Genomic DNA, 17,906 nt, shown 5'->3' with positions numbered 1-17,906 from the left:
ACAGTTCATCGACACGGGGCATGGGATAAGCATCGAATTTAGAGACCTTATTCAAGCGTCTGAAATCGATACAGAACCGAACCGAACCGTCTTGCTTTGGGACTAATACGACTGGGCTGCACCAGTCACTTTTACTTTCACGAATTACACCCAGTGTCAGCATCTTTTTTACCTCTTCGACAATATTTCGCGCTCCGGTATCCGAACGGCCGCATCTGTACGAACATCAGGTGCAGTGGTAATTTTATGTTTTGTAATGTTAGTCTTGCCTGGTAAATCTGAAAAGACATCAGTGTTCCGTTCTATCAAAGATAACAGTTCTGTCTTTTGCGTGTCAGTAAGATCGTTACCAATGGTAACATCGGACTGAGAAACAGCAGCCAAGGAAGTGTTAACCTCTTGTCGGTCGTGCCATTCCTTCAAGAGGTTAATGTGTAAAATCTGGAATGGTTTGCGCCGCCGGTATTCTAACCTTGTAATTTACGGACTCATACGCTCCTCAATAATGGCGGGCCCTGCCATTTAGCTAAGAATTTGTGTGGATCCGAGGGAACCAGTACCAAAACACGATCGCCAGGTTTGAACTCACGGAGCTTGCTGCGCCTATCGTAAAGACGCTTCTGAGTTTCCTGTTCTCGTTGTTGGTGTTCCACAGCAATAGAGGAAAGCATAGAAATTCTGTCTTGCAACGAAATTAGTCGATCTGCAAAGCTTGGACCCTTAGCTGCTCTCTCGTTTCCTATCCATTCCTCACGCACCACATCCAGGATGCCTCGCGCGCCTGCCAATAACAACTCGAAGGGACTCAAGCCAGTGGACGCCTGTGGTGATTCTCGCACGCGTACAAAACAAACGGTAGGACAGTGTTCCATGTTGTGGGATCATTATGAGCAACTCGCCTGATCATCTGTTTCAATGTTTTGTTAAATCGCTCGGTTAAACCATTCGTTTGAGGATGGTAAACAGTAGTACTCAATTTCTTAATAGCAAAGCTGTCACACAATTGTTTCATCACGCGAGAAGTGAAAGGTGTGCCCTGATCAGTTAAGATTTCTCTAGGGATACCAATACGAGTAAAAGTTTCACATAGTGCTTTGGCTACAGCCGAAGAGTTGGCCTTTTCAGCGTGATCATTTCTGGATATCGTGTCGCATAATCAACCAACACCAGCAAATATTGGTACCCATCCTTAGTCTTAGGTAATGGTCCCACAATATCTAATCCCACACGCTGAAAGGGAACTTCCAATATGGGCATAGGACAAAGGGGAGCCCGAGGAGGCTTATAAGCAGAGACGATCTGGCAGTCTGGACATGAAGTACAAAATCGTTCAACATCTTTTCCCATATTAAGCCAATAAAATCGTTTTGATAACCGGTCTCTAGTTTTGTCGGCACCGAGGTGCCCCCCCAAGATGTGTGAATGTGCCAGATGCAAAACAGTTTCCCTATGTGCTCCAGGTACCACCAGTTGTTCAATAAATTCCCCCTCCAAATGATCTGAGATCACTCTGAAAAGGCAACCGTCCTTTTCTATAAAGTGTGGGGTTTTCACACCCCCGGAATTACGCTCTTGGTAATAAGAGTCATTAGCAGGGCGAGCCTGTTTAAATGCATATTCTAATGAGCTATCAGTATGCTGCAAACGCACAAAATCTGATTGTTCGTTAACACTCGGTTTGTGTTCGGAGGCGTTTGCAATCTGGGAAGATGTAGAAGGAGCAGCCCATTCTGGAAGATTGTCGGGGGTGACCTCCTCCGTCTCGCTGGAGAGATCGGGTTCAATATCTAAGTTGGGCTCTAGATTTTCCCCGGCCGCTACCAGTTCTTCGTCTTGGATTTCTTCTTCTTCTCCCCCAACAAGTTCATTAGTGGACTCCACATAGTGGAGTAGCCTCCACGGTCTCGTCGACCCGCTGTTGCCGCTGTCTCCCCAGAAACAGGCGTCCCATCTACGACTGGATTTCCCGGGGTCCTACCTGACCCCATTAGATTTTCAGCTCCTGCAGCTTGTCGATCGAAGCGACGAGAATGTCCTGGACGTTCGTTCACAGGTTGCGAAGCAGCACGAAATCCACCGCTCTTTCTCCAAGTGGACTGTGAACCCTCTAATCGTCTGGACATAATCGTTAATGATTTAATATCATGATGTAGAAATTCATCTCGAAGAACTTCAGGTATGCCGGCCAGTAATATATTCACGACAACTGTTTCCATCACGTCTCCTTCAAACCAACAGTGCACTTTATGTATCAAATCTTGAATTTGCGCACGGATTGGGTCATCCATGTTTAGTTTCCAGTCTTTAAGTGCAAATGTTTTAGACTTCTGAAATAAGTCTTCGGCGGCATCCATCTGTGCAACCACTTCTGGTACCACTTGTCACGCTTGGGTCACAGATTTGCACAGAGACACAGAAGGTCGTAGAAAAAAAGAAGGATTTTTATTCAGACACCGCAAACACATGAGCTTAAACGTGCTCCATGACAAGTCAGATATAACAGTTCCGCTAGGAGCAGAGAGAGATAAAAGCAAACAATCAATTCCCAACTGACAGGCTGCTAAGGCTTATAAGTCGGCGGAGTACCTCAGAGACTTGTATTACGCGTTATAGTGCAAGGATAAGGAGCAATGTGTAGTCAGTGTTTCAGGGTTTGTGGTTTTCCCAGGGGCGTCTGTCTCTATTTGGGGTGCGATCAGCCCTCCAGCTCCCAATATATATATATATATATATATGACAGCAACACTCATAACAGTGACAAAACAATTACATTGAATATCATGTTACTTTATTTTCAAAATGTTTCCTTTTCTTTTTCATTACTTCTTTAACACACTACTTCGCGGGTATTTGCTATTTATTTTGCTAGTCTATACTAATAAAAGGCAAAGCCCTCACTGACTCACTCACAGGGCCGCTGCTGGCCAAATGGGTGCCCTAAGCAGAAATTTACTTTTGTGCCCCCTCCCCCAAATATTACGGAAGTAAAAATAAAATAATAAAAAAAACACTTACTATAGGGGCCAAAATAGAACTATATTCAAATAAAAGTAAATACATGAGGGCGCGTCTGCGTTCACCGTAAAATGCAATATATATGTTTATATTTTTGTTTATTTGTATATGTATATTATTAATATTAATTTATTATTATAATATATTAAAATTATTTTTTTTGAGCAGCTGGGATGGTGCCCCCCTGGGAGTTGGTGCCCTACGCAGTCTGCGTACTCTGCGTATAGGGAGTGGCAGTACTGCTCATTCATCACTAATTCTCCAACTTCCTGTGTAGGTAGAAGACTGAAATTTGGCAGGCTCATTCCTTACAGGTTACTTACAAAAGTTAAGCAGGTTTCATTTCAAAATTCTACACGTAACGGTCATAACTGAATCCTGCTTACGTACATATATACGTCCATAGCCTGCAGCTCGGTCACTGTGTGAGGCAGTGTTGCGTCCCTCATCCCTAGGCCTCCCACTTAATTGGCTGCCTGTTTAAATAAGGACGTCCGTCGTTCTGGTTTCTTCATTCCCAATTTTTTAATATTATGACACTTTAAAAAGAACATTATTGAGTTAATTGTAATATATGTAATATTGATTTCATTTCGGAATTTGCATAGTAACAACAAAAATAACAAAACTAAATTGTGACCCAAGGAATTCCAAATCATCTCTCCCTTATATTTGAAATGTCTGCTCTGAGGTGTAGAATTCAAAAGCTAAAAAAAAATAACTGGTTGAATGTTTTCATTTTACCCTATTATTACCTTCTGAATAAGATTTGTGTTAATATGCTTCTGCAGGTTTAGCTTATGTCCCCTATGGATTTTATTTTGGGTAATCTTTTAAGTTGCTTTTGCTATTATTTAAAATCATTACAATGTGTTACTGTTTCACATGTACACATATTCATCATTGTGTGGGGTTTATTTATGATGATTTTATTATGATTGGTAAATTATGTGTGATGTCTTTTTTTAATAGTTCTGCCGGCAAGTCAATATTCCCAGTGGGACAGTAAAGTTTGAAATGAATTGAATTATACTTGAAAAAAGACTATCAATCATGAGATGTCTTAAATAACTCTACCCAGGAACAAAAAAAAAAAAACCTTTCCATTGCTTTACACAATTCACCCAAAAAAGAAGAAGAAAGAAATGATGACAGATTATTCTGTGAGCCTGCTTCTTGTTATGAAATCACTGAAGGGAAGACATTGATGTAGTATGAATAAACAGCTGTACTACAAGTACAAATTTAGGAACAAAATTGTAAAGCTGCTGCATCTATGACAGATTATCAACTCAACTTGAAGGCTTATATTCAGCTGGGTCAAACCAGTATTGCTAGTTTATCCAAGGCCACAGCCAAAAAAGATCTAATAATTTTTATTTTATCCGAACTTGTGGACAAGAATTTAACAATATTACTTGAGCTTCACTGAACCACCATCCTCCTTCAACTTCACAAATCATGCTACATATTATCCCATCCAGTGCTTTAAGTAAAACCATACAGGAGATACTCTGTCTTGTCAACATCTTGTTTCACCTTGTAATGTGTTATAACTTTTACATGACATTTTAGTTTAGATGTCCCCTTTGGAGATCACAGTGCATTTATTTTAGTATATGATGGAGTGAGGGGGATTGAGATCACAGCATGTTGATGATTAGTATACAAAATCAAAAAGCCCTTTAAGCCCAGATCTCCTCTCTTTTTCTTTTGCTGAAAATCATCTTCTTCTTCACTCCTTCCATCCCATTGCTTGTGCTGCAGTTCAGCTGGTGGCCTTCATTTGCATACATGGCAAGCCCCATAGGTTTGGGCAATCACTTCTCAGCTCTTAGAACAATTTGCATTAGAATAGCACCCAGGCTACAACATTATAATTGGCAAATATTGAGGAATAAAAAGTGTCTAATAATGTTCTTTTTTTTACCAAATTTCAATCAAATCAGACAAAACACTTATGGGAATTTGGGGTATTTAGTTTTTGCTATTGAGGTGGGTTTACCCCTGAATATTAATACACCTAAATCTTCTTTTTTAGTGGATACGTGCTGACCTAGATACAGTATACTGTCCTGGAAAATGTTAGCTTTTTAACTAAACTGTTTGTTGATGAATATGTGAGTCAGTGAGTGAGTCAGTAAACTTTGCATTTTATATATTGTCACGCATGCACTTTGGAGGATCTCTTTCCAGGCTCTATCGAGGTATGTACGTAATAACAGTCTAGGAGGAAAATGGGTACTATTGCTAATATTATCATAACCTTCTATCTCCACGGTGCAAAGAAACTGCCCAGTAAGTGGTACTGACTACTCCCCGTCCAATTCTCTCTCCATAAAACTTTAGGTTTCCTAGAAAGAGGCGTTGTTTTGGGCAAAAGTTACCCTCTAGATGGAGCTCCTGTGAAACTTTAGTTTGCAAAGTTATTTGCATTACAGCAAAGGGTATATGCCAATAGTTTGAATATTTTGAGACAATTGAATGTTTTTCCTTTGGCATATATATATATATATATATATATATATATATATATATATATATATATATACACACCATATATATATGGTATATATTGATATATATATATATATTATGAGAGGCTGTTCAAGGAAAAAAGATTGGTTCGTAAATATATAAATTGGTTCAGATATATACATTGGTTTCAATACATCCGTTCAGATACTATATACATTGGTTCAGATAAATTGGTTGAGATATATATAAATGGGTTTGCATAGATTCGTTCTGATATATATATACATTGGTTGAGATACATTGGTTTGGATATATACTGTGACAGATTAGGGCTGTATCGCCCCTTTGAACTCCTGTCCACGACTCCAGACACCAGGTAAAAGTCCAAACAATGACTTTATTAAATTGCCACAGTGCACAAACCTCCCTCTCCACCACTATAATCATAAATCAATAATAATAATACAATAACAATCCTCCAACTCCCAGACGCGTTGCCACTTCCAATCCCCAGTCCACGTGATTGACTATCACTTCTGGGTCAGGCACAAGTCCTTTTTCTTCACCCCAGAAGCACGTCGCTCTTCTTCCGACGCACTTCCGGGTCATAGGGCACAAAGAAGTCTTCGGTCCTCCCTGCAGCTCCCTCTTGCGGCCCCTGTTGTACCTGACAGGGCTGAGGATAAAAACTACAAAGTCCATGACTCCCTGCTGGTCTTCGGGGCACTTCCATACTGCAGGGAGGGCTCCTCCCTTTGCGGAAAACCATGGTTTTGCACGTTTTGTCCCCCAAGGTGATCAAAAGGCCGGACCTCAGCGATGCAGTTGACACTCCCGTGCGAACCTAGGAGGGTTTCGCTTACCTGTACTGTCACATCATGAAATACGGGAGGCTCTTCCCAAAATCACCGCATGTTACTCCTCACCTTCTCCAACGGCGCTTTGGCTGCGGGCTCCCAATTCTCCGACGATCTTTTCTATGGTCGTCAGGATCTGTAAGAAACTTACTACGGGCTCGAAAAAATCTTTTGAGTTCCTGCAAATCAATAACTTTATTTACTTCGGCCGGCAGAAGACTCACTTCCTCGTTTGTCTTACCTGCCGGCCGGGAGCCAATGTGCAAGCCTGCTTCTGGCACGTGCTCTGACGGGTTTTGCGGAGGCTGCTGGGATTTGGTGTTCTTTGAGGGCCGGGTCACCTCCTTCGGGGGACTGTGGTCTATCTTATTTAATTTATCGACATTCCGACTAGCCATTTCCCAACCCTCCTTACCTTTCACATAGATACCCGCCTCCTCGCCTCGCTCCATCTCCCATGACAGATTCTTCTGAAAAGCAGAGTTACCAGGAGCATTGATAGCAACCGCAGTACCTCCCATTTTTTCACCTCAACAGACGTTGATTTATCATTGACCGAAAGCTGCCCGGTGATTTCTGTTATTCCGTTTTGGCAGCATTTCATTAAAGAGCGATCTGTTTCAGCAAGGACATTAGTCATGTTTGCTGAAAGGCTGTTATGGAGGAAAACACTGGAATAGCACTGTTTCTTCTGAATGTTTATCAGGGATCAGAATGATCACAATATCCCTGCTTCACAAATAACGGGTGTTTAACTGTTTTTATAGTAAAACTGACAAAATGACACACATGCACACGCATGTTGGTGGTGGCTCAACTCAAGGGTATAAAGAAGAAGCAGAATACAGTATAATATAATAGACTTATTTTATACAAGTCATTTGGTTGTAAACTAATGAACAAACCAGAGTAAAATATATGCATTGATTGACACAGCATGTAAATTTAGCAGTTTATAAAATTAACCTATATTCTTTGTTTCTCTGATCATTCTGACCATGCTGTAATATACTACTTTTGAAGAATGCTCCCTCTAAGGCATTTTGCCAAGGAGTGATTAAAAGATATAATGAACAGCTTTTCTCCTGCCTGATTTGTCCTGTTAGAGGATGTTTCTTTCTTTAATGAGATGTTAAATTTCTACCACAAAACAGACCCAAACTCATGGCTACCCAATTGATTGATGTTATTTGCTTTCAGCCCCGATATTCAGAGGGCAAGTACACCAGAGAGAGACTTAATTTTTGTTGAAGTGTTGAACATTAAACAGGACAACCGGTTGGTGCCCCAAATTTTCCTGTTTTTTGGCGCTGTTATTCCTGATTTAGTTAGACAAAAATAAAACTACTTTTGTGCATGGACTGGCGCTAGCACCAGAAACACATATGAATGTGAATTATGATCATTATTTTGAATCATAATGAGGCTATCTACTTCAAAATATAGTGACAAAAGTCCATCCATCTATTTCCTGGAGCCCAAGTCAGGAAATCAGCAATTGACTTAGGCTGTGTTGTGGAAAATAATAGATAAAGAAAAGTCTTCAGCCATCATTATGAATTAAATCCAAGACAGACATCCTTTTATTACATAAACTCAATGTAACATGGCAGACTGGCTAAAACTAACAGAGTAGTGTCTTAATGTTTAGGTGCATTTACATAACTCATTTAAATATATTTTAACTTACACTAATAAGTATACCGATAAATGGTACATTCTAGTAACATGCCACTGTGATTAAATATAATTTAAAAGTCCCAAAATAGTTAATCATTATAGGTCTTGGGTAGAAATATCTGCTTCAAAGAAATAATTACTTCTTATATGTAAACTGTTACCAGGGGACAAAAGATAAAGTTAAATGTTGTGACCTCATGTATAATGCCTTGAATAGAATTCATACTAAAACATGACATATGAAGAAAATTAGAAATGTGGGTATGCAAATTATAAATTTCAATCAGTATTAATGTTAACATAAATGGACATGCCCACAGCCTCACCCTGACTCCTCCCAGAAATACACCTATTTGAATATGCAAATCAATATACATAGCCCCTTCCTTTCTGTGTTTTGTTAAAAGACAATGGCAAAAGCATATGTAAAAAAGAAAGTGAAGTGTAAGCTAGGAAAAACAAACTATTTTCTGGCTTAAGCAGTGGTATAAGCAACAAAAAGGAATTGATGGAATAATACAGCATGGTGGAGGCACTCTAAAGTTCAAGTTCAGAAAGTCACACAATGCCCAAAATAACAAAGAAGTGGTCACATATCAAAGTCGACATGAAAAGGTGAGTCATACTGTCTGAAAAAAAGTATGTCGAGATTAAAGTCAAAATGTCGACTTTAATCTTGAAATTTCCACTTTAATCTCTTAGTTTATTTTGTAATTAAAGTATAACATATCATAAACTTCATTTTAAAACTGATGTTTAATTTACAAGAGTACTTAAAGTAGCATGTTAAGTGCTTTGTATTCTAAGTGTTCGTTAATCGCTACATGCTTTTTAAACAGGCTTTTTCTTACACCACACAGCACACATTACATTAATGATATAACAGGTCTCTGAACATTTTAGAATACTAAGGTGTATGCTTGATATCATGTTCATGATGAAATGTATTAAAGCATGTATTAAATATGTGGGGGCAGGGTGGCACAATGGTAGTAATGAGCTGGGATTGTTCAGGGATTATTCCTGACCCTTGATGGAATAATGTATTGCAGCAGTACTGTCTCTGTCAAATGTACCAACCCCCAATTCCTGTTCATCCATTTCCTTTCTCCACGTAACCAATTGCTACACAATAAGTGTCAGTAATAAATGTAAAACTAGCTATAAGCTTAAAACACTGATTCTCCAAAACTTTTAAGAAACATCGAAAAATATTTGTTATACATGTTTAATTATTCCATTGATTCATCCAACCAGGGTTGCTCCAGTCCCGGTATGCATTGAGCATGAAGCAGGAACATTCCCTGGATGGGGCGTCAGCTTATCATAGGGTAATTAAGAGCACACACATACACTAGTAGCATCAATTTAGCACCTAACCTGCATACTTTTGGAAGGAAACCAAAGAAGGAGGAGGAAAACCCACCTGGAAAACATACAAAGTTCAGGCAGGGGACACCTGGGACGTGACCCTGTTACTGTGAGGCATCAGTGCTTCCGCTGCACCACAGCGCCCCCGCATGTTTAATTATTAACAGTATACATTATTTAAATGAAGTTAACAATATATCAGTAAAATGTAATATACATACTTTTATACTGCATTTCATTATAAAAATGATATCAAGTATACATCCTAGTAATCCAACAGCACACAGCTCCAAGAGAATAGTGCTTGGAAATCTAAATCAACTTAGGAGCCAGTCATCATCAAGGGACAGGAATTCAGTGTGATCTGTAAATACCCAATCTCTTCCAGTTCTTCCATGTGCCATGTCTTCTAACAACGTTAAAGCAGTCATGGTAGTTGGAATAGCTTGGCCATTCCATGAACTATTATATTGTTACAAAATTATTACAATCAAGTAAATTAAATTTGTAAACAATATGCAATTAATTTTGGTGTATTTGATACAGCCCGCATCATGGATGTGAATTTAAAAAAGAAAGACCACAGAAACAGTAGCACTGCTTTGACACTGGGGGCTGCCCATTTGCAAAACCGAGCAAAAACATGTGTACGCAAGATCTGGGGCTGCTGTAGAAATGTGCATGGCTTTACACCAAGTTTAGTTTTTATACATCTCAAAGAGAGCATGGAAATGGGCGTATGCAACATTTATGTGTGTACGCACAGTTTATACATAAGGTCCCAAGTGCAGAAATGACAGATCAAGCAAAAAGGAAAAGTTAGGACACCAACCATGTCGCCCCGTTTAATACATTAATCCAAAAAACAAAAAGACAAGCCTTCAGGCAATAAAGTAAATAGCCTTTCTGGCACAATTACAAAGCAACAGACTCTAGGCTTGTCAAAATAAGGGTTGTTCCCTGGAGCGCCGTCCAGTGGGTTGTTCTTAGTGGAAAATGACACCTCCGTTCAGGCAGTCGAGCTTCTAATAGTGCATACACCAGAAGGAGCAGGGTTAAGTGTCTTCACTGGGTGGTGTCTGGGTGCTGCAGGGGGAGAAGCAGAAGAGAATGTGAGCAACAGTGCTCACTCTTGCCCTGGCCGGTTATCACATATCTTGATCAAGTCCATGAGGATATCCACTGATGCCCATGTGTGACAAATGTTATATATAATCTTACTAATGTAAATGTGCTGGTTCAAATAATGTCAGGATGTCCTAGTCAAACAGGCAGGCATTTTCAAGTACATTTTCCGTTATATTTTCACTCCTTAGCTCTGCTTTTCTCCATATGTTCCTCTAACATACCTCTGTCTTTTGCTTTAATTATGTATTTTTGTTAAACCTAAATTGTAAGTGTTTTCATAATTAAACTGTTATTGCCTTTTTCTAGACAATTTTTACCCCATAAAGTTAAGTAAGTAAAAAATGTTTTCCCCGTGTCTGCACAGTATATTCTTGATGCACTTTTCCTGCATCCCAAAGTAGTGCACATTATGTTGACTGTCAGCTCAGAAGTGGGTTTGATTGGGGGTTGGTGCTTGAATATACCCTGCAATATAACCAGGCCCTGTTTGCCACTGGTTAATGCCTTGTATCCAGTGCTCCAGTTAAAGGCTCAGATTTTCAATGACCATCATATTTACAAATCTGAACATGCATAGGTGATGTAAAAGGATGATATCTAACATAGTTCTAGGAAAGAGGTTAGTTCGAGGAAAGGAAGAAAGGTATGTGCTGGCATGTGTAAGAAAGGGCACCGCTGTGTGGTGGTATGATATGTTTATTTAAGGTAATATCTCTTTGTGCACATAAGCATAAGGATAATTTGGCAGAAAACCAGGAAAGGTGCCTATTGGTTAACTGGGTTAACTCCTAGATGGGCTTTAGTCGCCATTCACTGGCAGTGGCCCTCGGAGTCTAGAGTCATAGAACAGGATGGGGCAAGGACTCAACTCTCAACTGAAAGAGAGACTAGGACATACAACTAGGCAGGAGGTGAAGGGAGTGCTTCATTCTAGTCATATGATTTACAAGACGAGTCTGAAGACCTACTGAGATAGACTGCAGTTTTAGTTACTTTCTTTTTTAACACACATGCTTTTATGGATATGTTGGCCTCTTGCATTACTTAGGGTGTGGATATACACTACAGGGATGGCTCTACCTGTTTTCTCTGGATCAGCTTAGACATTAATAGACTGGCTACACTGAAACCTGAAGCCGCTGAAACACTGAGAAATGAACTTGCCTTCCATCTGGAATATCCAAGTGGCTACAACAACCAATGTATTTCCTGCAAAATATGATTGGAAGATGGGGTTGTGCCACTTATGACATGTCAGTGTGACAGATAACTTGTGAAAGTTAGAAATACAAGTTTGCGAAAATGGAAAAGAAGAAGATAATGATTCATCAACCCGGCTTCACTACTAGCATTCTACATTTAACCTTCCTGCCAACTCCCACGTGGCTTAGTGATTACAGCTATCAAAATTGAATAATTATTATCACAGAGTCAAAATGAGCTCAGAAAAAGATAGTTCAGTGAAGGAAGGAAATTAATGCTTTATTTATTTGGTAATGATGTGTTATTTGTAAAGATTAGCAAATTGTGAACCACAGCATTTCTCTCTTCATTGATTCTGCAGCAACAAAGCAGAACCAATCCCATAATAGACACCTAGAATCATAATAACAGGAAAATTGAGGAAATGAAAGTTTGCCTGTAATTTTGAACAAATAAGGCTCATCATTTATTAGCACTGCCTTTAAAATGATTGCAAGCTACAAAAGAGGGCCTTGCTGCCTTCAAATAACAAAAACGAAAAGCAACATTTTGTAGCTTCCAGACCCTTTATTATATGCATAAAACAGACCTTATATATGGATGCTTGGAACTATAAGTTCATAAAAAATTTCATTTTATTTCCATAGATAATTTGCAATTATAACTTTCAAACCAGGATTATAATAGTTAAAATAACAATTTACCTTGAACAAAATGTTGAACTGCATAGAAAGAGGTGAAAAATTTGTTCAGCTGACTTGACAGCAGGCCTTCAAACTTGAATAGAGAATGATGAGAGCTCCACTTACAAGGCGACCTGACCCAGATGTCCAAATATCACATGTACCGCAACACTCCTTTGCCTTTAATGTGTGAAGAATTTTAAAGTTACATCCATCCATTTTTGAACTACAGTTTCCTGTTTAGGATAACAGAGAGACAAAGCCTACCCTTGCATCACAGAACACATGACATATTCTAATGGAGATAGAGATGCCAAGCCATTGCTAGGTAACAGACTCACAATTTAGGGTTGGCAGAAAAAAGAAAGTTGACATATAGGCAATGGTATAATGTGGTACACCCACACAAACAGCAACTTAGATGGGATTTGAACCTAAGATTATGGAGCTGTGAGACAACACCCCAAAACCATTGAATAAATATTTAAAATTGTAAATGTGATCAGACATGAACTTTCTGGGAGAGCAAAAGAGTGAGAAGCACCTTTCTTTCCACATTTAAAGTAATTACCTTTACACAGAAAACATATAAAGTTGCAAGAGAACAGTAATGCAAGTAAAAGGGGCGCATACAGTAATGTAATGTCAGTCTCCTTCTATTAACAAGAATGGAACCATTGCAGTCAAAGCTGGGTATTGTTTTTCCACTGAGAAGTGGGGCTATGCTATGCAAAGAAAAAATTTTAAAGACTCGTTTTAACAATGGATGGATAAAGGAAGAGTGCAGCACCCCTTGTAGTCATGTTACATTCTGGTTATTTGACAACACAGCTATACTGACTAAAACATCACACTTCAATTCACTGTACTCATTTAATACCACATTTAATATAGCAGTGGCTATAAAACAGTGCCGCACACAGATTGTATAATGAAGGCTAAACTGTTGAAGTGGGTTGACAGAATGAAATCAGTGTTACAGGCTTCAGGGGATGCTGCAGGGTAAGGGACAATGCCATTCAGGGCTCAGTCAAGCCAAAGGAATCATGACCTGAAAAGAACTATGTTAGTGTCTTGTCTGTATAATATATAAAACTGTACAGGAGATTGATGTATCCTGTGTGTCTCCATTTAAGCAAAGCAGTGGGACGAGTACATCAAGGACACCCTCTGGTGATCCTGGTGTTGCGGAAAATACTTAAATAAAATAAATAAAAAATCTTTAGTCATCGCTATAAATGAAATCTAAGAACATCATTTATTTATACCAAACTGCTGGAGGCTCACTACGTGAGCAGCAAGGCTCTCCATAGCAAGTCTGATTAGTCTTAAGATGACATCTCCTGTTATCACTTAGGTTCATTTACATATACTAGCGGGTAAACATTTCAATTCCACCAAAGAGCATTCAGATCAAAGGTAAATTCTAGCAATACCCCTCTGTAATTAAATAACATCCAAAGGTCCCAAAATAGTTAAATCATTAAAAGTCATGTTTAAACATCTAAGTAATCTTATATGTAAACTGTAATCACAGAAAAGAAACACAAAGTTAACTGTTATATATGATCTCATTTTCTAATATAAAGTGTTCTGGTACAAATGAAGTCAGGATGTCATATCATTAACAGGAAAGCTGCTTTCAGGCACTGGTCTTAAAGTAGTCCTGTCCTTGACTCAGAAGTAATTATTGGTAGAACTAAATGTGACTCCAGAAGGCAAAATAAAAACATTTTAGACTCAGAACCTGGTGAAGTTATGGTTGGGGGACATTTGTTGGCATCAGGTAAAATGAAGAGAAGGCTAGTGGTTCAATAGGAAGTACAGGACATATTAGTGCATTAAACAACAGGGGAGGTGGAGTACGATAACGGAGGACTATCCTCTGTAATTGGACACAGGGAATAGTAGGCCTACTGTCAGTTATTTTGTTTATTTTGTACTTTACACTCTCCTTTTGCTGTTGTATAATAACCATAATTTATATATACATTATTGTCTTAAAAAAAAACCCTTTATTACTATGTTCTTTTGCCTCTGTGGTCTCATTTGCTCCTCAGGGATAATCCACCATGACTATTTTGAGAATACAACAGCAAGAGCGACAAAGTACCATAAGGACAAAGCCCAAGGTAAACAGATTGAACTATTTTCTTAGATAATTAAAGGAGATGGTGATGATATTAGCTTTAGATGTCTTGGGGGACCAGTTGTGGTCCCTAATGAAAGTGGCTAACAGCTCATCTTAATTCAAACGCATCATCACCTTATTACCCTGTACCTCAGCAATGATTAACAAGATGTCATATTATAATCTAGAAAAGACATTTGGCTGATTTTTTTCCCCAAAAATCCTAGTTAAATTGCAATTAAATGAAATTCATTGTTTCTCCTAAGTTTAAATACAAAAGTGTATAAAATGCCTATAATAAGTTTTCATGTTATAAGATTTGTGAAGAAAGCATTGGTAGAGATAAATGTCTGTCCTGAAGGGCCACAGTGGCTACAGGTTTTTGTCCCAACTCAGTTTCTTAATGAGACATCAATGGCTGCTAACAAAGCACTTCTTGCTCAACTGACATTTTGATGCTTCATTTTAGTTGTCTGACTTATTAAGGTTCCCCGCTCTACATTGCTTATTTCAGTCTTAAACAGCTGTATTCACTGTTTTAATGGCTCCTTGTTAGCAATAAGATGCAAATGACAAAGGAGCCAGCAGTTCCCAATCTAACTTGTTTCCATTTAGACATGTGTGGATTCATCATGCACTATTTGGTTTAATAAAACACTTAAGAGTAAAATGTAACAGAAAATTATTCGTTTTAAGCTTCAAACCATTTGGATGATTTCCTTGGAAAGAAAAAAAATCTACGATATAAGAACATACAATTGCAAACTAACAAGCCATAACATTAAATAAGGTCTGAGACTGGCAAGGATTGGTTTCTTAAGCAATTGGGTTGGAACAAAAACATGCAGTTACTGATGCCCTCCAGGACTGACACTGCCCACCCCCCTGAACTAGAATATTAACAATTTGTTGACTATTGTATTATTTAAGTACTATTGTATCTATTCTACTCAGCTGTGCCTGGAAGTGTGATAAAATGTATGTTACATATGTTTAAAGAACAGAAAGCACATCTAACACTTACAACTACCACATCACGGCAGAAAGACATGTATTTTTACCATGAAGAGATAACTTTCACATGACAAGATATAAATGATGCATCTCATTTTGTTTGCTTTGGAGAAGTTCAGTGGGTGGTGTTTCTGCTGTAATATACAGCCACAAAATATCATTAAAGAAAATGAGACTAGCAACAAAACACTCTTTTATATTTTCAAAATCCAAATATTAGTTAATAGAGAGAGAAACTCTGTAAAACCTTGTGCTGATTGACACAACAATGAATATTTATATTATATGTAGCATAACAAAATATAAAAAAAAAATACAAGTGTGCCTAAAAAGACAATACAGAGAATACAAAGCTAATTCCACAATCCAAAAAACAGTAATCCAAAAAAAAAAAAAAAAATCCAGAAAAAAACAAACAAAAAAAAAAATCCACAAAACATGTGCTCACAGTGATTCACTACAAAACCCAATGCTGATCTGGACAGCCTGACCATCTAACTGAAAGGCAGTCATCCAGCTGAACAACATGGTGGCCTATCCTCCAGAGACTCCATCTTAATGGAACAGGGCACATAACTAAACATATTATTAGCAAAACAAATGCACCAAGACAAACAACAAGAGTGATAACATAATATTAAAAATATTCTACATAATGTTAAAGTAACTCATAAAATACAAATTTACATAAGCCAGAGATAACACATGTGCCTAAAATATAAGAGTCTCATGGTAGCCGCTATGATCATTAACTCTTATATCACTTAGGACTATTGACTTTAAATTTGCTACTTTGAGCCCAAATACAAATCACACAGTGATCCATTTTTCTGTCCATGTCAATCCATATGTGCCAAAGAGCAGGTATTATTGGGAGTTTATTCTTGCGTTTTATCAATATTCTGGTAACATTTTGGTTAGGAAGGCATTAGTTTTTAATTTATTGACATTCTTGTTGGGTTATGACATGTTATTATTTTTTATATGTTGTTTACATTTTTTTTTTTATCATTTTCCATGTTTTTAAATGGGTACCACCTTTTCATGTGTACAGATGATGCATCTTGTCAGGCAATATGGTTAGCACAGAAAAATATCCAAACTTTGACTAACAAGGGAAGCACCCTCACATGAGACTTAGCTCTCAGGCGATCAAAAGAAAAAACAAAATCACTTAGGGAAAGCATTCTGTCTTTGTTCTTTAATTAATGTTGTTTTGACTTTGAGATTATTTTAGTCCTTGTAGCATGTTGAAAAGATAAAATGACTCCTGTGTATCGAATCCTGCTGGTGCCCTTGACTTTTCTCTGCTCAGCCCAACACGAAAGACTTCTGAAATCTCTACTGCTTATTTACAAATATATTCTTAGGGACTTTATTGTTTCCAACAGAACATAGTAATTGCAAACTGTGAATTTAATGCATTGCAATTATTGATCAACTTCAAGTTTTTGTTGCTGATACACTTTATTATTATTATTATTATTATTTCAAATTAATTGTAAAGACATTTGTCACTAGTATCAATTTATTGCTTATCAAAAAGGCTGGTTGCCATAAAATAATAATCTACACAAAAGAAAATATTTTTTTTTTTGCAAAGAACAAATAAATAGTAAACGTTTGATTGATGAAGAAATAATGGAATAATTTGAATTTGGAGCATTTTATCATGTTACCAGAACACCGGTATCATACACCTAGAAAAAATGTCAAAAGCAGATACACAACTGTTATCTGAAACCATTTAGCTGTCTCATTGTCCATATTGCATTCAACCCTATGGAACTCTAATGGCTGTGTTTATTTTTAAATATTTACTTCAACTCTGTTTATTACGGAAGCTCTGAACCGCACAGTGAAAAAAATTATGGGATAACCCTTATCTCATACGTACGTGAAAATATCTGTATGCACGAGATACTTTCATGTACGTACGAGATGTTTTCACGTACATACAAGATTCTTTCACGTATGTATGAAATATTTTCACATACATACAAGATAGTTTTACATACGTACAAAATGTTTTCATGTACATACAAGATAATCTTAGACTAAAATATTACAAACGTGTGCTTCGGGGCTGCCTAATTACGACCTTACCAATGCCATGACGCTTCACTTTGGCGTCACTTCCAGCTCTTGTAACACGGTGATATAAAAAGCAGACGAGTGGGCTTTTATTTATTAAAGGAGTGTGGGATGGTTGGAAATGAGTTTAACTGCAGCCTGCAATACCTATAACATACGTCAGGTAATGCCCACAACGTCAGTCATGAAATGCCCATCGCAAACCCTGTTACACTATGGTTAAGATTAAGCTTGTGGGAGGGTAAAGGTTTA

General features: G+C 37.9%; 1 long non-coding RNA gene across 1 annotated transcript in view; it reads left to right on the top strand.

The window, feature by feature from the left end:
• Window positions 1-14,547, top strand: part of LOC120542663 — an 85,365-nt gene extending 70,818 nt beyond the window's left edge. Inside the window, exon 3 of the long non-coding RNA XR_005636221.1 lies at window positions 14,476-14,547. This is a non-coding gene — a long non-coding RNA (uncharacterized LOC120542663). The remainder of the gene's footprint in view (window positions 1-14,475) is intronic.
• The last annotated feature ends 3,359 nt before the right edge of the window (window positions 14,548-17,906 follow it).

The sequence above is a fragment of the Polypterus senegalus genome, chromosome 13, assembly GCF_016835505.1.
Source record: "Polypterus senegalus isolate Bchr_013 chromosome 13, ASM1683550v1, whole genome shotgun sequence".
NCBI lineage: Eukaryota > Metazoa > Chordata > Cladistia > Polypteriformes > Polypteridae > Polypterus > Polypterus senegalus.
This window is presented reverse-complemented; position numbering and strand designations above follow the sequence as displayed.